At 42.9% G+C, this 25,705-nt stretch overlaps 1 long non-coding RNA gene across 2 annotated transcripts in view; it reads right to left on the reverse strand.

The window, feature by feature from the left end:
- Positions 1-292: 292 nt before the first annotated feature.
- The window catches only part of LOC114853105 (uncharacterized), a 64,852-nt gene continuing 39,439 nt past the window's right edge, over positions 293-25,705 (reverse strand). Inside the window, exons 3-6 of one of the 2 annotated variants that reach the window (XR_005897634.2) lie at positions 3,740-3,818; positions 2,452-2,591; positions 1,811-1,897; positions 293-1,047 (exon numbers count right to left, since the gene is read on the reverse strand). This is a non-coding gene — a long non-coding RNA (uncharacterized LOC114853105). Of the gene's footprint in view, positions 1,048-1,810; positions 2,004-2,451; positions 2,592-3,739; positions 3,819-25,705 lie in introns of both variants that reach the window. The other variant, XR_008694558.1, reaches the window with a different exon arrangement.

Raw genomic sequence — 25,705 nt, forward strand, 5'->3', positions numbered from 1 at the left:
CTGAGGTTAAGATGACTACTGACAAAGAGATACGTGGACTTTGTCTGAAAGAATGGGAAGTGGTGTCTATGCGTGCGCCGCGGCCGTGATAGCAGCAGATAAAGCAGCCGGACCGCTGATAACATGAAGATGGAAGTAGCGCTCACTTATGGAAGAGGATACGCAGAGTGATAAATAAAAGGCTCGGGAATGTACAACGTGCTATGGAGAGGGGGAGGTAGTGGGCTGAGAACTACCACATGTACAGGCATAAAAATAGAAATTCAAATAGATTTGGATATTAATTACTTCATTCACTCATTTATTCAATCATTCATTTCCTCCTGGTTTCACCGCAGCATGGTGCCAGATTAGATTTTAATTACTGGAGAACACATTTGAACGTATGAAACATGCTAAAGCTGATATTTTCCTCCATGTAAATAACACATTTTTATCACTTAGTCAAATAGTTAAATGATTTTAATACAGTGGATCCTGAGATAATCTCTCTGTAAATTCAGCTAATAGTATATTTTTTATCTAAATTAGGTTAGAAAAAAAAAGGCAAACGTGCATGTACTTAATTGCTGCTTAGCCAACATGTGATGTAACAAACGTACTGTTTAATTAATAACTTGGTGAAATGAGTGAGACAACCTCACAAGCACTGCTACTGTACAGTATATGACACAAACATAATCCTGAATGTGTTGGAGCACGATAGCTTATGTAGTTGAGAGGACACAGTTGTAGCTGCTGTCACATTAAATACCCAACGCTGACATAAGCAGCAATACAAATTTTTTAGGAAAACAAGGTATGAGAGAATCAGGTGTTTTCAGGAGCTGAGCCTATTAACTCTGAGGATGATGATGGCTGCAGGCGCAGACTCCTAAAATGACCACTAGAAGCCAATCAATAGATAGCTGCTAAGTCCAAAGCATTACCTACAGTAGCGCACTTTCTCCTCTGCCGCGTTTCTCCGCATCCTTCAAACCCCTGCAGCTCTTCAGGGAAGTGGTTGTGGTAAAAGAAGTGCCTTTAGAGGCCCATCATCCACAGCATCTGCAATGTTGATATGGGGATATTTAACTTGAGCTTCTCCCTCTGCCGCGATCTGTCTTCATCTGTCTCACTCGGTCTGCGCTTCCCACTGTTTGTGTTAGTGTCACCGATCATTAATCATCTCTGGCCATACAACAAGTGCTGCGGGAGGTTTCTGGTATACGGTAGGAAATCTACTGTACAAATCTACAAACAGGTGCTTTTTAATTACACCACTCGTATCCTGCACTTGAGCACTTCCTGGTTTTTCCCCACTGGCATTTTTCAAAATTATTATAAAAAAAAAACAGTACATTTGTAAACATATGGGCATGTTCTCAACATACACTGCTGTTGCCATGTAACCATGATTTTCCCCTTACAGACTTTCTCACATACACTGTGACACGTGAAGTGAGAATATCACCACGTTGTCGCCTCTGAAGTCTTTGATGTGTCACATGATGTTCAACGCCATGATGATCTCGTTTGCTAGGTTTCCCTTTCGAAAAGGCTTTGGTGTGACAAACGTGACATCATGGAGTTGATACAACTCGAGTTTGTATATAAGGTTCTAGATCAAATCTAAAGTAAAATAAAATCATTACAAAAAATACAACAAGCGCACATTTGAGAACAGAGTTTTCTTCGATTTTCATGTAAATTAAATCAAAGAGACCACATAAATAATGCAAATAACCTCAAGACGTCACACAACAGCAAACGGCTGTTGCTAGGCAACAGCGGCTGGTTAGCAAGGGCACACATGAAGACGAGAACTCACTTGCGGTTTGAGAACAGCTTCACGGTGACGTGCTGTATAAGTTCATAGTAATGGCACATCCTGTTCCCTGCGAGAGTCGGGTTGATCCTGTGAAGTTAAAGGCAACATCTCAGCTGCGTTGGTCACAGCACACGGGCTAAAAGGTAAAAGGGAGGAGCTTCAACAGGTTCCAGGTGCCTTTGTGGAGCGGGAGCTTGGTAGAAACGAGAAGGATGATTATGCACTTGCTTTACGTCATGTTCCTCTCGTATCCTCTTTTTAATGTTCTAATTATGGTTTCTTCTATTAAGTGTTGCATCAAAGAGAAAAGGAAAAGATAGAGAGCAATACAAGAGAGCAGTATGGCTTCTGCTTGTATCTTCATTTGATGCAGTTCACTAGTTCACTGCCTTCATTAGGATATATTAGCTAAATTTGCTGCAGCAGAAATAGCTAAACTGTGTGTGCACACAGTAAATTGTTGGTTGGCTATGGTTGTTTGGACGCGATTCAAGCCAACAAACATTAATAAATGAGAAAAAGGTGCAGCACATCCACAGTTGCACCAGGTCTTTCAACCTTTTCTGACAGGTTTGATTTCTGCGTGCACATTTCAGCATCATTTTGCAGCTTCATATGTTCCTGATCGCCGCTGTACTTACGGGCTTGTCTGTAGCATTTTCAGGATTTACAAATGTCTCTGTGAGATGAAACAGTGATCCCTCCCTGAGGCTGTTCGACTCCTTCGTTCAGTGCATCTGTTGCTCTATGTTCTTCTGCTGCAGCCCCTCTTCTGAATCAGCTGTTAATTTAGAGAAATCAAAATCCACACGTTGACATAAGCAGGTGTCTAAACCTAGTTTTGTAACCTTGGAGCAGCAGCAGCATTGTGATTCTGCCTATGTAAACAGAAGCCTGTTGTCACCTACTGTACCTACCTTAAAATATGCTCCCTCTCCACAAGCTCTACCTTCTACATGAACATTCATCATCTGTAGAACTTCTGCCCAGTCATCCTAATTCATCAGAGGCCCACTGAAACCCGGGGCTGCACTTCTGACATGACATCAGATGGCTGATGTGACCCCATGTCTCAGCGCTGACCCAGTCGACCCAGCCCATTACACCACTGCCATGTTAGGGCCAACTGAAAGTGGCAGCAGAGCCTGTCACCGAATCCTAATCACAATGTATAATTGGTGGATAGTTCAAAGTGGGAGTGTGGAGTGTGTGACACTGAAAGAGTCCAAGGTTAAAAATATAATGAGCTTGCTAAACTGTGAGCGTGTATGTACTGTATATGCGCAGTGGAATATGCTTTCATCAAAGAGAAGCATTACTCGCAGAACCAAAAGGCTGAATAATCACTGAGCTCCTACACGATCGCACGGAAACACAGGCGCTTGGTCACATGCAGAGGTGCATGCTGGGACACAGGCCCACAGCAGACTGACCGTTAATGCACATGACCAGAGAACGGAGGTTACGAACACTTCCAGGAGGTACTCAGTTAATTGCTCTGTTGGTTTGGATGGTTGGACTTTCAAAGCAGCTTAAGATGGATCTTAATCATTAGCAAAGCAGCCAAAGTGCCACTACTTAAACAAACCAGTGAGGACATTTTAAAATGTGAATTCATTACTGCGGGGAAGGATAACAACGAACAATATGTGGGTTATATTTTCATGCAGACCTAGATATGTAATTAAAAACAAGTCCACAAATTTTGATGCCCACGTTGTTTGTCAGAACCTTCTCATGCGGCCCAAATCCTTGTCTGTTATTAAGAAGCCACTGTGCACAGATAGACCGCAGAAGCAGATTGCCTGGGTTTAGGCACGAACACATTTGGGTTTAGAGGCTGACTAATAATGTCCCTTTCAGCCCCAGAATGACATTTCTGCAGCCTTACCCAACAGGACACGACCACAGAAATAGAAGTGGCCTTACCTTGGAATGCAGCTCGGGCCTCCTGTGACTCCTGCGGTGTCCTATTGCTCCGTCATGCCCTGCCTCCTGTACCCGTGTCCTGGAAAAACAGATTAAAAACAGCGAGGAGCCGTCTTATGCCACATTGTTCTACTTCTGCCACTAGACGCTGAATGGTAAATGCATGAGCTGACTGTTTTTGGCCGCTGTTAAAATCTATAACGACAGCAGTGACTCAGCATGTGGACAGTGATTGTTAGCAGTTGTCTTACAGTAGAACGTGTACCGCTGCCTTTTTGAATAATTGACTTTACATTCAGATTTGGATTCTAAGCCATTACCTTGATAAACAAACAGTTCCACATATTCAAACCTACAAGAAAACAGGACTCACCAACCGAACTAAACCACCGGGGAAAACAGAGAAAAGTCCACATACTGCAATTAGTTTTCTTTTAATAGTTCCAGTCGCCCCTTCACTGGGCATTTGTGGGTGTAAGAACACTCGAATGGAGTTGAACTCATCAGTATTCACTGCGTGTGAGGAGCTGCCTCTATAAACTATATGTTTCATCATTCATCTCCATTTCTGGATGACGCCAACATGAGCTGGGTTGAATATTCTACAGGTTGCAGAAGGCCGACTCCTCCACTCTGCACATCGTGCCAAGCTTCTTTAAATACTCGCTACTATCTGAGGCAGAGCAAGCGCGAGGTGAGTCCAAGATAACGCTCGGTCACGTGGAGCCTGGGACGCGTGCATACAGTGTATGAGAAAATGATACAACGCTTGACATGCACATAAATGAAGCGATGACACAAGAAGTGGAGGAGACAAAATTCAACAGCCTACAGTCTCAGCCTTATCATTGGAATGTGAGGGCTCCATGTCTCCTCCTTAACCTCAGGCTCAGGGTGGATTTCAGTACCTGTAGGAAGTCATGCATTTGGGAACTAGACCCCCTTTGAACTAAATGTCAAGACTTCTTTATGTACACTCAACTTTTCAACACATGATTCTTATAAATATATGAGCTTTCATATTTGTATATGATGTTGTCATCCAATATCTTTGTAGTGAAGCAACTTTGGGTTCTTTCTAGGATTTAATATCAAGAAAATATTAACAAATTTAAAAAGGTTATACAAGACGACTCCATATGTACAAAATAATAAGCTATCCTTAAAAAAATGAATGTCATAAATCGAAGGCCGGATAGAGCAGCAGAGAATGCAAAATATATCAAATATGAAAAACATATTGTGAATGACTCTTTACAGCTACTCCTACATGCGTCCTTATTTAATACCTTAAGAAAAAGTATTTATTTAGCTAAGTGTGAAAAAAGATGATGAAAGGAGGGTGAAAGAGTGAAGGAAGACAATAATCATACTGAATCCAATGTTGGATATTAAATCAATCCTGCAGTAGACGGCTCACACACAATGTTCCGAAAGAATCTTTGCTTCCAGTCTAAACAAACGAAGCTTTAAAAAAACACTTTGCACATTCACTGTTTAGGCCTCAGAAAATACAAAAGCAAGCGGACAATCCTCTAACGTGAACACCACAACTCTTCTTTGAGACACATCATGTCAGTGGATTTGCTCTGACTCCCCCTCTGATACCGGATGTCAGCCATGAATCCTTTCATCCGGAGCGCAGGGCTAAGCAGCATTACCATAGAACTGTATTCCAGTGGATCAGATAGAGGAGGCTGAGGTGGATGTCGACCGCAGCCTCTTTGCTGAGGAAAAGAAATCCACAAAGTCCAGTTTGAAGCCTTTTGAAGGCAAGTCAGCAAACTGCAATTTGGTAAAGTTTATGCAACTACAACTAACTTGATGACGTATTTTGAGGTTTGCAGATAACTGCTAGACCCACTTTTCTACCGGGGCAGGTTTACTAGCCTCAGCCATGGACCAGCGGAGCAGGTAGAGCTTCAGCTTGTCACAGACAAGTATGGGATTTTTGTTTGAACCCTCAGCCAAGTGTGTGATGTTCCTACACTTAAATGTGGATGATTTTCAAGTGCACGGTCAAACGTTTTCTAGCCCACTTAAGTTCCAAGTGCAGTTGTTGACAGCTGTGGTGTTTATGATGCAAGCAGGTGAAACGCGAGAAAAACTATTGCATATGGCTTGATAAGATTTAAGAAATAGTCACGGTGGGAAGGAGACACCTACACAATGGCTACAGGCGCGATGGTTCAGTCAGTTGAAGACTAGCTGTCGTTGCTTATATTCTACAAACTGAACACAAAGATGCAACGTCTCAGGAGTTTTTAAGGAAACATAACAAATATAGTTTAACCCTTCGTGTACATTCCCACAGTTTGTACACATGCATGAAGACCAAGCTTCCCTGCTCCTTGCCTCCCTCGAATTCTGTTCAATCAGCGCATTAAACTTCATTGTGCAACACAGCCGTCGGTGCCACTCGTGTCTCCTGCTACTGTGACTTTCAGCACAGCACAACTGACTGTTACCTGTGAATATGATTTGAGATCCTGCTGGAGACACAAAGCCTACCACCGAGCATGTTTGGTCCATCACAACAGTCTATTTTACACCTCACTAGCTTTGGATGAGCCCATAAAATGAGTGTGTGGGGCCCTGGCCTGGTAAACCTGGCACCGGTCAGGCTCGCCGTGCTTCATTGCGGTCGAAACTCATATAAATTCATGACTTCTTCTCTTTTGTCTGTGTCATGAGAAAACAGCATATCTTAACTTAACTGCAGCGTTGGTCTGAGCAATTTAGTGCGGATACAAGTTGTGCTTTGATGGATAATTACGTAACCAACAAGTTGTCTGAAGTAAAAGAGTGGCAAGAAGTGATGGCAGGTATGAGAGAAATATGCTGGAAAGAGGATTCGCTAATGATGCTTCTAATTTGATGGACAAGGCACAAAGAGGGTTGTGGGAGGTGAGATGCAGAGGTAGCTAGGAACATCACAAACTGTTGATTTATGCATGCGATGCTAATTAGCTGCTCTATTTTCTCTCATCATTTACTTGCCACCTGAGATGTCCTTGGGCAAGGAAAGTCAACAACTGCACACACACACACACACATACACACGCGCACACACGCGCTAAAGTTAGAAGTGACGCCGGTGTTTTCGCGGAGATGACGAACCCGTGGGCTGTGTTGATTCTACCTGTAATTGCAGTTGTGGTAGTGATATAGCAGGGAATGGTCACACGGCCTGTGATATTTTTAAAAGGGGTGTTTCCTCCTCAACAGCTCGCAGGCTCACTGTGATGCTAGCAGAGCAGCAGCAACAGCAGCCTGGCATTTACCACGATGTGCACAGACCTGAAGGTGCTTCAGGAGCAGAGGCACGATGTGAACGTCCCACAGGAAGCACGCGCAGACACCAGTTAACCTGCATGTCTGCTCTGAGCAGCCCCACACAGGCCTGCACCGGAGTCAAGGACTCATTGCCCGGACCCGTGGCCTCACACTTACAGGTGCCGACGCTCATCGCTGGTCTGTAAACTGTCGAAATGGATGCGGATCAACAAAGCTTGATGAATCCTGCAGAACTGCAGCGCCTCAGAAAAGCAGAGCTGCTTCTCGACCAGGACGTGGCCGCACCTTGAGAGCCTCCACGCGAAAAGCACAGACTGCATGATGCCAGGAATAAGAACGCAGCTCTCACCATGGTCGTGTAAAGACCAAATGCCACATAATCCCACTTCAACAACCTCAACACACCCTAGGACACCATCACACCTGGAGAACACCTGTGTAAGCGCTCCACCACCAAACCACCTGCTGAGCTGCTGCAGCAGTTTGCATAGCATTTAATTAGCAGCCAATTCTGGAGGATTATAAAGATATCACCACTGAAGTATCTTAGCCTGACACACAACAATACACAAAGCACCAAAGAGAAAAACAATAGCTAGGAAACAATTAGCACTATCGCATGTGGAGTGGCAGGTAATAATCGCGCTTGATAAATTACTGGCGTAAAGCAGTGATATTTGGAGGGTTTATTGTTTTCAAAACTAGTGTGATGTATCAGCTGAATACTCATTAATACAGATGGCTGTGAATCCATTAGTCTGGCCATCAATATCAAATATAAAATTATTACTTGAAGAGTTCAAATTAATTCATTATTATCATTAGCTCTTAGCAGTAACTGTCAGTCGCGTGGGCCTTAAATGCTTCTTCAACCAAAGTGACGTGTACAGCAGCCCGCAGGTGCTAAACGCAACAACAACAGTGGAAACACAACAACAAAACAAAAGGAGCACATTAACATTTCAGAAAACACATTGATATTTCACCAAACATAATGACAAAGGGGGAGCCGTGCTGCAGTGGCCTCCGGCTGCACATCAACATTGCTAATGTTAGCATTCAGCAAAGCATGGATGAAAGAATCAGCATGCTTATGTTTGCTTTTCAATATTCGGGGTTCCTAAACATTATTTATGATGATGACACATTTTTGCAGAAGCCTTGAGGGTTTATTCTGCCTGTCCTTCCACCTTTATGCATCTCCCTTCACAGGGCAACAGACAGGACCGCACAGACCTCATAATACAGCTAGTGATGGTTTGATTTCTTCTAAACTGGGGCAACTGTCTGGCAATTTGGTTTGGCCTATGTTTCACAGACACATCCAAAGCTACGCTGCACAAATAAAACAAATAGCATCCTTTTCTTACGATCCATTCTTGCCGTCCATTTGGAAAATCTTAGAGTTTTTGATATGAAAATAAGGTTTTGAACCAATGAAAACCTGTTTGCAAAGGAACTTCTGTTGTGCTGAGGAGGTGGAGCCCAATTTATTGGGTGAATTGAAAAAAAAAAAAAACAGTAAACCCACACAAGAATGGTCACATGTCGGTTCAATAAAAACCCACTTTGCTGTAGTTAGAGGGAATAGAAGGACGTGACAGAAGGACAGCTGACAGACCACACGGACCCGTTTCCTTTCTAGGGGGGAAGCATTGTCTGGGCATAAACGGCCTGTAATTACACCACCCTCATTCCTCTGACAGCCTTCTAATGGATTCAGCAGCAGCAGCAGCAGCAGCAGCAGCGCTGCAGCAAACACCTGTCGGCCCCAGACAGAGAGAGCACGGCCTGCCTCGTCCTTTTAGATTTCACTCATTATTTCATTACTCATGCTGCGCTTACATTCTGTTTTTGCCTCAGGCGCCCCCCAAGCGCCCCACTACCACCAACACCCACGCGCTAACACACACTCGCAGCCCCTGTCGTCCATCTTTAAAGCAGCGCGCGAGCGTGCCATGAAAAATGAACGATGGAAAAGTAGTTTGCTCCTAAAAATGAGCCGTACGTTACGCAACGACAGCGGGAACGTATGTAGAGAACGATGAAGCATGGGAATGACCAACATGGGGGAGATAGAAACAAGAGGCAATCAGGTCATTTAAGGCACAAGTGTCACGACACAGAGATTTGTTGCCTCTCTGCAGCCTGATTGATCGCACACAGGGGCCCAACATCACGGCTCTGGACATAACCAGTCCTTGTTTTGCATATTTCTCTCCTAAATATCATCATTTATATTCTGGGGCCGCACTACAATAGTTTCGGATGATTAACAATTCCATAAGCTGCTTAGATTTCCTATGCTTGTCCTTTACGTGTTGCAGGCGCTGGGAGAGTTTCAGGATTCAATTTGAAAACATTTTCATTCATGAGTGCTATGAACTGCAGCGTAACCAGCTGAGCAAATTGACCTATTACCAGCTCAGCGGTAGATGACTACAGTATTTGCACTTCACTTAAAGTTGTTCATTCATCTCCAACATCGTAAATAAAAGCACCTCTGTGATTTTCATTACACGTGATCACCTCTGCTTCTAAGCCCAGCACCTGAACTGACTGATAATACTGTATAACAAAGAGGTACAGTATGGCTGGATGCCAGCTTGGTTTATTAGTTTGTTTCCACTTTGTCCCAACTGGAAATCCCACAGCGATGCTTCAGAAGCACAAGCAACAAACACACTGTGGTGATATCGAAAGGCCTGAAGCACACACAAACCTTCACTAGAGTACAACTGCAGTGACTCTTTGCACCAATGAGGCTGGAGCCACCATTCCTACTCACCACCAATCTGTGTCTGGTTCAATTCAAACCAGAACATCCAAATATCTGCAGTGAGTGTGTACAGTATGCTCCTGAATCAGCATCACACCCCAGCAACATCAAACAACTTAAAGCAGCTCATACTGACTGCACTTTCCCTTGAAAAAGTGGCTGCAACGGAACCACAGTGACTTCGTGCTCCAGCAGGTGGCAGAAGTCTGGATTTCTTAGTCTAAACCTGGAACCTGACTGGTGCACCACTGCCAATGACCAGCGCCGGCGAATAGAGGGAACTGTACTCAGTGAGTGACTTACGGTTACCAAGAAAATACAAATTGTGATTTAAAGCCGGGGCTGTTAGGAATGCACGCAGCTGTCAGTCAGCCACGTGCACGGGGTTTGATTGGCAGCGTTGTTGAGTGGAGTCACCACAAAATATACTGAATTATCACTTTGATTTTTTTATTGTGTAATATTTGGCTGGTTGTGAGATTCTTCAGTAAAACCTGGAACAGACCTCCTGCCAAATGACTGCTTCCCAGGAGCGCTTTGTTCTTTATCTTTGAAGACACATTTTTTACGAAACATGTGATGAGATATCTTAAATCACAATGCTCGAATTAAGAAGCAAAATCTACGTAGGATGTACACTGAAATGATATTATAGCGTTAGGGCTGTCAATGGAAGTCAGGCCTTGGCTGCTAATGCATGTTTGGCTATCACCTAAACTCCTAAAGTTTTATACAGCACATTCTTAGATGGAGCTGGGATGATGTCCTCATAAAGTAGCATGGAGTGATGTGCAAGAAGACAGTGTGGACCACGAGAGAGCATGACTGAGCTCTGAGCACTCTCCCAGCCTCCTGAGGTTTTTATTATGTGCCAAATTTGGCAGGAATTCAGCAGTTTTTGATTTATGACATAATTCTTAGAGTAGGGCGACCAGCGAGTGAGCGGAGCTTTTTCGAAGTTTCCCACAATGGCAGCTGGTTAAAGTCCAGTAGAAAAGTCACTGCTCGCACATTTATCTTCCTCAGCAACGCCAGAAACAGCAACAGCAAATGATGTCAAGCACAGGGGACAAGAGCGTGATCTGAGAAATGTAGTGTATGTCCTGTAACAGCTGATGGCACCTGGGATGCAGATAAATATTCAGTTAATTGATAAAGCACTGTATGTAGGAGCTATGTTCAGTAGAAATAAGAATGATGAGGCGTAAGAAACATGATTAAAATCTGAAACCTGAGACCTTTATGAAATTTCAAAGCATCCACATACTGTACAACAAACGGACACCTTCAGTATTTTGTAAAGCTAGAGATGACGTATAAATGAGAAGCATGCAGTTACCTAGACACACACACACACACACACACACACACACACACACACAGCTAGAAATACATGCACGTCACATTCAGAAAACTCACTCAAGCTCACTCCAACTCGTCCTTTATTTTACTTTGTCTCGCTCTCGCCTCCCAGGCATTATCAGACGCTCTAATCCATTCCCTTACATTAAGTGCTGCTTCCACCTCTGTTTGGCCTGTAGCGCTCCGCGCACTAGCTGTTGACGGCGCCGTTGCTTCCACAGAAAGCAGCCCTCGGGTCACGGCAGGGAGATGGAAACGAGAGAGCGACAGATCCCTCTGGCACCTCTTGGAAGATATCCTCATTTTCTGTTCCCCCTCTTAAAAAAAAGACAGGCTTCTTTTTCAGCCTTTGTTTGCAGAATGTCATTGAACAAAACAAGCAAGTCCTGCCGGCATCGCTGCCTTTGGAGCTATTTCAAGCGCTGGATCAGATGAGGGAGCTTTGCATACATTCATTCAGCTTTTGGTGGGGTTTATTAACAGGAGCAGAAAATGGTTTTACTGAGGAGGAAATAAAATGTTTGCAGTGATAAAAAAAAAAAAAAATAGAGAAAGATGAGAAACACTTCAGAGCAAAATTTTAACAATGGGTAGTTATGCAGAATAAAAGTGAATGTTTGATGGCCTGCGAGATTCCACCACTGAAATAAAGCTCTGGTGCTAGATTAAATTAATTAAAGGCTTTTAAAACTATTAATATGAAACAAGTCATTCATCTGTAATCTAGATATGACCACTATTCCGGTGCCAAAGCCTGAGGTTTCAGTTTGTAATTCTTGCCACCGCCTCCATAATGCAATCAAGCAGAGCGACATGTTGAGGCCAGCGGTCTCAGGTGGGCCCATGTTTACACGATAAAGTCATTTACAGGCCTGGAACAATAGTAGTTGTGGGGTTATCACTGCTTCAGCAATCAGAGTGGAATATATTAAGCTCGACTGCTCATTTTCCTGTCATGCTGTATATGGTGTATCATGCTAAAACACAATCCATAGGTTTTATTAGCCAAACAGGCCCCAGGAACTCATTTGAATACAAACTGCTCTTAGTGTTTTGCTGTGAGCTACAAATTTGAAAGAAGAAGCCCTTGTGATTCATTTAAAGTCATCATATAACAGTAGTGGTTCATTTGCTTCCGTGCACTCGGGTGTAATATTTGAAACAACCAAAACCAAGGTGGAGGGTTTGTGTTATAGGACAAGGCAAACAGCAGCTGTAGTGAGGAAAACGGGCTAATAAACAACCGTAGTGAAGGCTGGTGCCTCCGCCCATCGCCTTCGACTCGGCTCGGCTCTACCCGCTTTGTAAATCACCACCACGGTGATCCTGATGATCTTCTGGAGGACAACGTTGACCAGAATCCCATCAGCAGCCCATCTCCTGCAGACCTGTTACTACTGTTGAGACCGAACCCCTGACACAAGGCAGCCATGACCAGGATTAGCCATGTGACTAACCCAGCCTGATTGGACTATAGTACTGTTAGAAGTTTAATTTTTTATTGTTGTTGGTGACCCCGTCTCTAAGGAAACAGCCTGATGATGCGCTCTGACTTGATGATGGTGCTCAGTCACTATCCACCGAGTTCCCAGAGGACAGAGTTATACTGGGTCACTTCTAAGAGCACTATCGCCAGCAGGTTCACTGTAAAGGGATAGCACTCCTCTGTTCTGTCATCCATTTATGATGGTGTCCATTAATGGGTACATGCACCGACTTCCACACTGCACTTCATATTGGTTTCATCTTTACCTGTGAGGTTCCCGCACATATTAGTATCATGGCTGCTGGAGGTGCATGCTAGTAGGCATCCAGCTGTTAACAGGGCTACTGCATGCATGGTTCCCATTCAATGCCACAGCAAAACAAGCCCACTGAGGTTTGGTGGCAGTCCTGCAGAACATCCTTTGTAGGCACTCTCATTGTTTTTGCGCTTACATGTATCTGTCATCATCCGCTGCATCCTCTGTGGACTGATAAAAATGTTCTGAGCTGGGCAAACACGTGCCTTCAAGTCAAGAACACCGCCGCGCAGCAGTGGCGGAAAACTGACACCATCGTAAAAACTTTCCACAGAAATGTTACTGCTCACAGTGCTCTCCTGGTACCGGGAGTAGCTGCACATTAGATTTCATCATCCATCACACGCAGACCTTTACGTGTAAAGCAAACATGCATCCATCATGCATTTAAGTGGTGATGCTGAAGGCTTCCTGGACTGAAATGCTGAAAAGGGATGCAAAATAATTATTTACCTGACATCTTTACAATGGAACTAAGAAAGATGGATGTCATGTATCATACTGCATATCATGTAAATATACAGTTCTACTGTATGTGATGTAGGTTTCTCAGTATTGCATGCAGGTTATAATACGATGAAGGTTAGGATACAGCTTTAATGGTTCCCAATAAGATATGAGATTGTTGGATAACTTCTACATCGCTCCAATTTTCTTTCATTGACATTCATGGAATGAGGGAGGAGGGTGAGTGAGGGTTGAAATAATTGCCCTTGAAAGGAGGCGAATGTTCTTCATTTGAAAAAGGAGTGTGTTGTTCGGCGAACCGTGTAAAGATCCTGCCACCATCCTAGAACGACCACACTAATAATTACATTCTGCTTTCATCAAGATCTCTCACATTTGGGAGCGCTTGCAACGTGAAGCACAGTCGACAAAAGAAAGCCGGGGCCCGGAGAAATAGCTGCGCTTAGACAGATTGCAGCTGTAGAAAGTTCATGCACCGCTAGACTCAATTATAAACTACCCCGGCAAATCCTGCTTGCCGAGAAAAAGGGATGTAAATTGTGTTTACTGTAGCCCCGTCAAGTAAACACCATTTAAAGGTATGCCATGTATGTTATTCATCATTCTGTCTGCACACCATCACACACGAGCTGCTAATTTTGTAATTACCTCTGAATTATATTTAGCAGCATTTGATTGATTTGATAAAGTTCCGAGCCGTGAATAAATATGTCCTGTGTAATGGATAATTGGTAGCCACACGTCGCTCGGGCAACGCCGCCTCACATCGTGTTTTCTTTAAACTTTAACAACACGTGGGTTTGTAAACCATTAGCGGATTCTAAAATCACGACTGAACTTGCCTCATTACGAGAAATAATAAAGGCGTTAGGCAGACATGCACACAAAGCACTTAAACAAGGGTAATTAATTGATAAACTTGTAAAGTGCAACATAACGAGACACCAAAAGAATCTTAAAACCGTTCCACTTCCGACTCTGCTCGTTTGATCCCTGAAGCCAGCAGTTGTCTCAGCTACAGTAGAGGCCCATTACTTTCCGTCTCGTCTCCCTCTGCTCTGGTCTGTGCTCGACCCAGGGCTGCTGTGGGTGTGGGACCCTCCACCTTCCCTGACTGCTGGTGGTGTACATCCTCCATGCAGGAGGTTTGGTGAGGGAGACACGGTAAACCAACGACAGGTCACGTGGACTCTCACCCTAAAAATGGCTGCAATCATTCCAGGTCCAGGCAACAAGACTTTCTGTGGAAACTTGCTGCAGGGTTGTTAAGGTTAAAATTTTACTTAGTGAACTTGCAATGTCATGTTGTAACAAGAGAAAGGAAAAACAGATGAAAGGAGATTTAATGATGATGAGGGAACAAGAGAGACAGTGAAAAATATAAAGAAAGATGAAAACACCAGGGCATCTGGATTTAACTGGGAAAAGAAAAAACTAGACAAGGCTAGACAGAGTTGTTCCAACTAGAAGATCCAAGAGCCAAGAGTGCAGGGATGGAATAACAATAACCCCAGGAAGCAATATGGCTCTGTTCACCTCAAAGCGCTGTGTTTTATTGGTTTCTTATTTGGTCAAGTTTCACCCCAACATTTCTCATCACTCTCAGCTGACAGGCCGCTTTTTGCCTGATGCACATTTGACATCACTCATGCTTTTAAAACTGGTCATGTACAGTAGGACTATAGTGTAACCACTGTATCATAACTGTATTACATGCCTCTTTCCTAAATTCACTGCCACAGCCTTGTCACCTACACGTGAACAAGGAGGGAAATGTGTCGAACCCTCTAGGATCACTGCTTTAACAATGACATGGTTAACACATTGTGCCGTCAGTGTCGCCATCACAGCAGCCTCTAGGTTTTGCATTACCGCCTCTACAAATTATCCATATTTCCTGCTACAGCACAAGTCATCTTCAACCCTCCTCCTCATCTCCTCTAAAGCAGCTCCTTGTGGTAACAACTCAAGATGTGTTAAGGTGCTGAAAATAAAAAATAAAAACATTAGCTCTTGTAGGTTCTCAATGCGTGACAAGCGCCAATTAGCTCTCGCTGAAGACTAGAGTGTGTTCTGCCTATTCATAATATTACTATGGACTTTGAAATGATGGAACCAATGTAGTGTTTGAGAACATCAAGCATTAAGCTGCTGCACAATGTGATGGGAAGCTGATGGAGAATATGATTCACAATGTAAGAAATACACCATCAAGTCACATGTAACCTACAACAACAAAGCATTTATGAAATTAAACTACAGAGCGAGATGAACTTCAGACGCGTCATTTCAGGGAGAAATTATGCATGTTTTGACCAACCGAGGGACATCAGCAGACATGACGAGAATCCCAAGACCTCCACAAAGTAGCTGATTGCATTATAGGCTCGCTATGCAGCTGGCAGCTGCTTCCTGACAATATGATGATGGAAAACTCTCATCGATCCACTTCAAGATAGTCAATTAACGGAAATGAAATCGTGTGATGTCTGTTGCAGCACAGATGCTGAGGAAGATGACAACTAGCGACCGCAGCAGACTTCCCCCTGCCTGTTAAAGTTTACTGAACACTGGCCAGGTTGTAACACTCTCTATTAGTCTCCAGTGGAGAATGTAGCAAAACATTTGATTGGCATGTGTCCGTGTGACCAGAAATATAACAGCTTTGTTCAAGGTACTGTAAAACTGCTTTGTTTGACCATTTATAGAGCAAAATTCAGTGCAATGGCCTTCCTACTTAAACTGTTTAAATTTTTTTATTAGCAAACAATGAAAGTTGCTATATAAATAAAACTGTCTTGAGTTCTGTCAGTATGTCACACTGTATGCATCTTCTGCATAATATGCAAAATGCCTAATAAATAAATGTGATTTGATTCCCAATCAGTGAGGAGCACATCGCGGTCCCTAGCGTGCAGACACACAGTCACACATGCTCCACAGACAGACGCCTACTTGGCCCGTGCCTTCAGCATTCCTCCATAGAGGGATGTGAAAGAGGTCTAATTGGCTGCACTGGCTGCTCCCATGTTTTCATGGTCATTCGAGCGATCTTGTTCCGTGAAGGATAAGGCTTAAAGAGCTGCGCTGGATGCGCAGAGAAGAACACCCAGACTAACCTGTGAACAGAAAAGTAAAGTTCAATTCACTAAAATAGAATTAGAAAAAAAAACACCTCTCACAAAAATCATGATTATCCCACAATTTAAACCTACACAAAGTATTAGAATATAACATTTTCTTCATACAAGCTGTTACCCATAATAATCCCATTTGATGATCTGATTAAAGAAAGAAGGTCTTTTAGCACATTTTAGACAATGATTTGACCAACAATAGAACAATAAAATATCAGTATTATTAACCCAAATGTGTCTGCTTGGTTCAGAAATTGAGCACTGGTGCCAAAAACGTATAGAAACTCCTGAGATTCCAAATGTCCACTTTGCCTTGATGTCCACGTAAAAAGCTTAACCTGCATTAGACCAAGACCAGAGTAAAGACCAAAAGCTGTTCCCACTGTCATTTTTATATTTTTATTGTGTTGGTGTGAAGTGGTTTTAGACTTTGCTCCATTAGACTAATTGCTGAGTGAAACAGCGAGCGCTCATGTGTGCCAAAGGCCCCGTAGATCCCAAGGGCTCTCTTGAGCAGTGCAGCTGACATCGAGTGCTGCTCAGTTAGTCTGGAGCTCCATCTGTGCCAGCTTCTCCCACTGGGTGCCTTGTACCCAGCTGACCCCCCCACCCCCACCGCCAGCCACAGTGCTGCTTCCCCCTTGACAGCCTGTGACACTGATGGAACACACAATGTGACGCCTTGGAATGCTAGTACAGATGCATTACAGCATATAGTGAAGGCACTGTATGGAGCATAGCCTTTAAAGTGTCTGCAGTTAAAATGTGATAGAATTACCTTTATTCAGTCCAGTCCAGTCCACAATGCATTATATATACCAAGCATCTGAGAGACTGTGCGTTAATCCGCGTTCTGAAGTTTGCTTTTCAGATTTTCACATTAATATTTGAAAAGCATAGAAGTGTTCTTTCACTAGTGGTTTAACGGCCAGCAGCAGGTGGACCGCTCTCTCTTAAAGAGCAAATCTATTCTTGTCTGTGTCAGCAGGTTGATAGGAGCAACAGAAATATATCTCTAGTATCAATAATCATGACATGAGCGAGGAAGACAGCTGCTGACACGGAGCCAGAGATCGGTGCTGGAAGAAACACAGGACTTTCCTACCGGGGACTCGGGCTTATTCCAAAGATTCAATAAAACATATGGGCAATACTAAGTGCCGCCCATGACTCAATCTCTTGCAGGTCTCTCTTCAGCAGCTAACTTGAAGAGAATGCTTTCTGTGTGCTCCTATTAGCTATGGTATGTCTTCTCCCTGACGTTGCTTCAGCTCTCTTAGGTTCAGAGCATTTTTGTTGAGGTCTTGACATGTAGACGTACTGGTTTTCTCCAGCCGATTGTCATGATGCATCAGATTAGCCTGTCCCCACTGCTTATGTCTCTTCGTCTTGTCTTTGTGTTAACATAATGGTTGAAACCCACAAAAAACAGACTTTGGCTTTTGTAAGGGCCAGAACACCTGCTAACGATTAATGAATAAAGAGCTGATGACCCTCTTAAACACAATTCATATTACTATACATAAGACAGACCTTAAAACCACTAAGTGTCACTGAAAATGAGTCTGACATTTTTGCCAAACCAAGAAAGCCGTTATAACACACACTCAGGTGAGCTGCAGAAATGCTGACCAACATCAACTTGTTAGAAAAAAAAGGGCAGTAAAACTTTCATTTTATAGCAGACTGCTACGCCAGTGAATGCAACATGATGATAGTATCATACCTTTTCAGCACAATCATAAGCACGTGCACACATTCACACAATTAACAGCTTTAATTTACTCACTTCAACCAGCAATTAATTAAACGTTGATAGCACATTACAATAAACATGTATCTGGTCTATTGGTGTCTGACATGTGAAGGCATGGTTACTCAACTTACAGTCACCCACACATGTAGCCTGGCCCTGTACAGTTTGGAAAATGTGCCACTGGAGTCGCTGATTAAATGACATGTTGTGACATGTGTTTTCTCCTGCCATGACTGCTTCCTATGCGTTTCTCTTGCAGGTACTAGTGGAACCTTCAGGGGGTTTAAATACACATTTGCAGCTTGGTGACAGCTTAAGACATTTTCTTTTTATTTCTCAAATAAGTGAGTCATCTCCAACAGAGATGAAACAATGGTGTTTGCCAATGGAGCCAGATGTTCATGTTTAAACAAGGACCTGCACGAGAGGCAAACCCTCAACAGCAGCTGTGGGGAGGAAAGACGGGGAGAGAACACACCGTTTAACATGTTTCCCTTTTAACTGGGGCTTTTAGTCATTTAAAAATCACCAGAACAAACATTGCACTTATTATCAAACTGCTGTTGCATATTTGAAATTACAATAATACGTCAACCAAAACACTGATGCTTTTAAATCCACATTTTAAAACTAATCTTTTGAATTACTGTTACACTGGGTTTAGGACTTTGTTCTTTGTTTTCTCCATAATAACTGTGGTTAATTGTTTTCAGAGGGAAAGCCGCTGTCCATGGTGCTGATTGTGTAGCCGACAGGGACTTTTAAATAGCAATGTTTTAAATCATGATCTGCTTATCACCTGGCGCTGTAGAGCTTCCACACCATACAGACGAACGAAGAGTCTTTTTTCAAACACTATACAGCTTTGGAGAAGCTTGGTATGGAGAATGTTGTATTTATGTAAGAGTAGTATACAAGTACAAGTACCATGGCATGTCAAACAGTCATTAAAGGGCAGTAAATACAGTAAAGTCATTCCTGTGGTTCTCTCTTAGGCCCACTGAAGGTCGACGGAGCAGCTGGGTAACTCAGACAGCTGGGAACCTCCTCGGTGTCCAACAGAACCCAGATGTTCCACTCTCCCCCTCTCTCTGTAACTCTATCTGTTGTCTTGTTTCTCATTCACCATCTTTCTCTCCATGTGGAAAATTATTGGCAAAGCTGTGTTCCAGTTTTTTTCTTTTTTTAACCATCTTATGCCAGATGTAGCCAATCTTATGAGAATATGAGTGATGCAAATGATCTGGGTAGAATGAGTCATTTGTTCTAAATCAACAACCACAAAAATTATATTACTGTATATTATATATATTCAAAAACCTATATCAAAGGCTTGTAGGCTTCATATCCATTATGGGAGCACCTGCAGGAATGACAGCTAATCAAGTGACATTTAAATATACAGGTTTTATGGATCTCACCTTGTAGTCATGACAGGAACTAGCACTCAGAAACTGCGCACAATAAAGATGATGAATCACTAGCCCATAGCTATGAAGTCTAAACTCCATAGCTACGAACGTTAAGTCTAAACTCCAAACAATTAAATTACTCATGAACAACAAGAGTCACCTGCTACTAAACATGCATTCCAAGTATTACAGCACCATGAGTTTTTTATTAGCAAACAGAGTTCACTGCTGAAAAACAAGTGGTGTTATAAAAATTGGACATTTTATTAGCTTAAAGCAGCAGTATTACGTGTTGAAAATGGTCATATCCTACATATCATATCCTCAGTGTAACTCGTCTGTGCTGTACTGTGGCCCATAAAGGTAACCACGAATATCAGACTGTGCAGAATTCGCTGTCTCTGAAATAATCTATAGCAGGACCTTCTGCCATTGAATATTAGTGCTGTACATGTTTGTGAGGATAAACAATGGCGGAGGGGAATAAATGATAATTCCTCTGCATAGAAATGATGTAAAATACTGCTCGACATGTTTCTGGTCAACCCCCATTGAAAATTGGTGTAAGTTAGCCGTCATGTGCCCATCTCTAACCACCACATCATGAGCTGCTGAAGAGATCAGTCGCGTGTGACGTGATAGCATGTGATAGGTAATCTATGTAAAGGCCTGGTGCTAGACAGGCCAAGGCAGGGTGCCGTCTGGCCATGTAGGCAGCAGGAGCCAATCCACCGCGGAAAGAGAGCCTGCTATTCAGCCACAATTTCTCTGTGGCTTTTTCTCATCTACAGTAGAGGCGCAGGGGTGTTATGTGTTTGAGCACTGCGTTGTGGTAGCGGAAGGAGCTTTAATGAATGTTATTAATGTTGGATTTATTTTCACTCTTAAATTTGCTCCCAAAATGAAATATGACAAAATAAAAACTGCCAAGAACCCCTGATGTGTGTTCATGAAATATCCAAATCAGAAAGTGTGTTTTGTACTGAAGAATGCTCTTTCATTTCAGTGTTATGAAATTACTGAGCTGAACACAGGCAGACTTTTTAGATACAGTCGCATGCATATTAATATTGCTTTTGTATGTACCTTTGCTGATATAAACACAATCATCCACAACCCATATGTATACAGAGATATCAGTATAATGCCTAAATGTCAAGAGTGAGTGAGTGACTCAGTGTTGCCAGTAATGTACTGATTTTTCAGCAAGTTTTGTTAGCTGTCAAGGTGGTAAATGGTTCGTGAACCAACAAACACTTTCTCGGTATCAAAAAACATCTTGCATATACAAGCTTCACATTAGCTAAGCATTGATTATTGTTGTTTGATGCAAACTAATATTTTGGAGAACATTTGTACAACAATTGACGCCTTTTCTCCTTTTCAGTCCCAATTAACCAGCTCATCTAAACTCTACTGCGACCTACAGTATCAGCTGGCATCTGAGTGGAGAACAGCTAAATTTCAGTGACCAGGCTAGTGGTTTGACCTTCCACCGGACAGCTGACGTACAAGGTGGAGGAGCGGTGCAAGAATACGCAAGAAACAGAAAGAGACGGCGAACTGTGAGCGTGGCGCAGCAGTTTATCAGGCCAACACTACACACTTCCTCAATCTGCCCATCCATCTGCCTCCCACGCCGGTCTCATCCCTCTCTGTCAGTCTCTCTCTTCCCCTCCATTCCTCTGACCTCTGCTCATCTTTCTTTCTCACCCATTAGTCTCTCTTTTTCTCACCCTTTGTTGATCTCTCACCTCTAACCTGCTGTGGAAAGAGGTGTGTTATTTGTCTGCACTTCCTCAGCCTGACACTGGCAGCGAGCCTCACTCAAAATCGTTCTAATAAAAATGCTAAAATATTTGAATGTTTACTCAAACAGCTTTCAGCCATTTAATGTCTTGCATTTCATACGAACTAAATATATCACAGAAACTAGAGCTTTCGTTCCTCCCTCCTTCCACAGGTCCACACCTTGTGGTTTCTCTCTGTCAACTGCCTCACCAGGAGGCATGTTGGACACCTACTGAGGGCTGTCCACAGTGGGAAGCGGTCAGGGCCAAAGGCTCCAGGTGGTGGTGGGAGCGGTGGGGTGGCTATAGGAATCCCCCCCAGCTGTGCAGGACCAGGGGAGTCTGGTCTGAGATAGAGAAGTTAATGACCAAACAGACTGACCAATGACGCACCATCAATAAAAGATGTGGTTGACAAATTACATTTTCCACAAATCCTTTTCCATTCTTCCTCTAAAAACATCAGTGAGAAATCTTATCTCAACACAATCGTTTCATGAAGCTTTTCTAATTCAATTTAGGATTCTTATGTACTTAAGGATATTTTGAAAATCATCTATAGAGACATAATATTCTTTTCTATTACTCATGGTAATATTTAGAATTAGACCAGTACAGTGAATAAGCAACAATCTAGAAGAGAATGACTCTGTTTTAAGCTTGGCTGATTTGTGTGTACAGTAGTATGTGTTTGCATCTAACGAACAAGTACAAGAACTGAGGCGACTGTGTGTCTGCACGTGTGTGGGGCAGGTGGAAGGAGGATCTCTCTGTTTGAGAGCAAGTCTGCGCGAGAACACTTAGAGGCTGGAACGGTACCAGCCACTCCCTTGAAAGGCAGTTTCCAATAGCAACCAAGCCCACTTCCTTCCTTCTCCTACGGGGTTTCATAGTATATTTTCATAAGACTGTACTTTTATTGGACCCACATGGGCATTTGCGGTGCATCATTATTTGTTTAATCTCTTTGTTATATTTCTAGTAGATGTGTTCCACTGGAATATTGGAGCCATTAAGCCAAGAGGCTCGTGTGAGCAGTTAAAGCTTCTGATTAACTGGCTCACTGCAGCCTGTGGTACAGTACACGCACAGTGTCACATCTTCTCAGTAACACAAATCATGTTTACAGATTTAAAGTCTGTCATGTCTTTGTTTTACACAGCTGCACTGATGCCATACAGTATTTAATTGGTATGATTCATACATGCACTGCAAACACACAAAATCTAAGATCCTGTCTTTGCCTTTAGAGCTGCAGTAATTTCATTAGATTGCAACACATCATTACTGGATTGGAACAAGACATTTGGGTATTCTGTAGCAATCAGCTTTGTCATCCATCTGCCATCTTCTACCCACAAACTATACTGAATAAAAATACTGAAAGAAAGAGATTGGAGATTTTTCCTCTCTTTCTCTCTGAAGTAACTACAATGCCCCCCTGCCTTCTTCTATCCCGAGTGTGTCCTGAAACCCAATGAATAACACCCAGATATTTTCAATCCAACACACCCAAGCCACACGGAGTACAAAAAGGAGAAAAAAATAAAACCTTCCTTTTCATCTCACCAGAAAATAACATTCATACGCTTCCATTTTACTCCCAATTTCCACATATCTTTCATTTCAAGGAGAAGTGGCTTTTGTGAAGTCTATCCAGCTTCATATCTGAAGCCATGGAGCCCTGACGTGTCCCTGCCTGCCCTCTTCACACTACATAAAACCGCATCACATGCGTAACTTAATGCATTACTACTGTACATTGACAGACTAAATACATGTGCAGAGTGAATAACAACAAACAGCAGGGTTCCCCGGGTCATGTGTATCATCTAGCCTGTGTTTTCACACGCAGCGGACAGATTTCCCTAAAGAGCATAGGAAGCAGAGGAAGTAGAGGTGTACTGACTCCATATTGGGCTTGTTTGAGCTGTATAGGGATAAATTAGGAAATTATTTATTCATAGCTGTAACACAAACATTTGATGCCACCCACAATGTGGGAAGACAAAGTAAGTACAGAACAACAGAGGAAAGGTGCCAGAAGAGAGGCTGGAGAGTGTAAGTGTGTAGGACGGACGGACAGAAACAGGTAGACAAACAGAAGTGGTGAGTGGTGGTGTATGTCTGGTGTTTGAGAAAAAAAAAACGCAACAAATGGACAAACTTCAAGTGTGTGAGAGGTGTAGGTTGTCACAAATGGATGACTAAAAGGAAGGAACAGAAATAGATGGTGGACAGGAGGCGGGTGAGAAGTGGAATGGAAGAGTAGGCATGAATGGAAGGCTGGATAGACGAGACAAAGGAAAAAAAAACTAACTAGAGACAGGGAAAGACATATGTCCAGCTGGCAAAGGCCATTTCTCCAATACTTGATCTGATTTCGTGTCTCAATGTGACAGTTGAGCCCAAAGCTCTGTTCACCTTGCAGCTCTGCTAATCAAGATTTTATCATTCAAAGTGAGCCTGAGGGAGACAACGACACCCATTACATGAACAAAGGACAGTCAGTCGCTAACCCACTTTGTAAAAATGATGGAAAAAAAAAAAAACAGAAACTAGTGGATAAGTCATAGTTTGACCTGAGGTACACGCAGCAGTTGTTGTATAAAGAGCAATTTCACTCAGACCAGTCATATAACTCATCATCACTCTTGGGATGCTACTGCATATGTTCAGTACAGATGTGAACATGCGAAACATCTGTCATGTAAACATTAAATATGATAGCAAGCATGTGAGAAATCAGGTTCTAATCACACTACAGCCCCTTGATAAAAACCTGTGGTGACAAGGAGGAGCAGCACGGGTGCTGTTTTTCAAAATCACCTCTATACTATACACAAAGCTCCGATCAAACGTTCTGGTGCTGACACACATTCACATTCACCTGCAGATGGTCAGCCTGTGACGTTAAAGAAGCCCTAACTGCATATTTAGTAGGAAGCTTTTCAGCAGACTAGCTGTCTGCTGTGATATCTGTCAACATGCTGAAGGACCACTATCAGGCGTCCTCTGGGATCCCTCAAGTTGAGAACACCAAGATTCTCCCTGTCAGGTTAGAATAAATATTTCCTTTGTGCTTATTGTCTATAATGCAAGATCTCTAACACATGTCTGTGTAGGAGGGACTCAAACAGAGGGTCTGTGTTACTGGTCCCAGTCCTTTTACAAAGCCTCCACTTACATTTAGTTACTGTATGGCACCCTAACCTGAAACAAATGTTTTCTTCTAGATTTGCACAAATTGTATCTTTAGGGACTGAAGTTATTCTAGGATAATCTATAAACAAAACTAAAAACTGCTCTAATATCTAATGATAAAAATATATCTGTGATGAGCGTCTGCCTTTGTGTTGCTGTGAGAGTGTAAAACAGGTCTACACAGTGGTCAGGTGGCCTCGTCACCTCTACAGAGTGATCACTGATTGAGCTGGAGCCCAACACCTCCGACAAGGCCCGAGCGTGTACTTCAGTGTCTCACACCCACTTTAGCCTACTTATCAAAACGCTTAACATCGCTGGTCGTCCATGAGACATTTCTTGTAACCTGTCAAGTAGCACAACTTTCTGTTAGCAAAAAAGACAGGCTTTGTTAGCCACATGTTGCCCAACCAAACCCACTCGGCCACCGTTGAACCAGCATTCAGCCCGTCTGGATATTCACTCATACAAACAAGGTGAACTTCCTCCACAGTATGACTTCATGTGGGTTGTCTGACGGGTGCTCACATGTGTTAGTTAGTCAAACCTGACTCATTCCTCACACATTTTGCTGCTGAGCCAGTTGTGTGGTAGCTTACATCAGTTGGCGGTGCACATACCTGGCTGTACTACAGTCACACTGCTTTCTGCTGCCTGCTTTAGGTTCCACCCATTTACAAACAACTGCTTCTATATCCACACTTCAAAGTAGCCCATACCCACTATAACAAACTGTACATGTTGCAAGAAGCAAGAGTATTCAACGGGAGAAAGTTTGGAAAGATTGGGAAATTGCTTAAATAATCACTGCCATGAACAGAATTGAATGCCAAACCTTCACTATTTTGCCTTGTACTATACAGTAATAAGTCAGCTGGTGTCAAACTCATTTCTTGTGGGTATATAATGAGGCTTTGACTGACCGTTGAGATAGGCCTGCCAGAAAGTGGATGACTTTT

This window comes from Betta splendens, chromosome 4 (assembly GCF_900634795.4).
Source record: "Betta splendens chromosome 4, fBetSpl5.4, whole genome shotgun sequence".
In the NCBI taxonomy this organism is placed as follows: domain Eukaryota; kingdom Metazoa; phylum Chordata; class Actinopteri; order Anabantiformes; family Osphronemidae; genus Betta; species Betta splendens.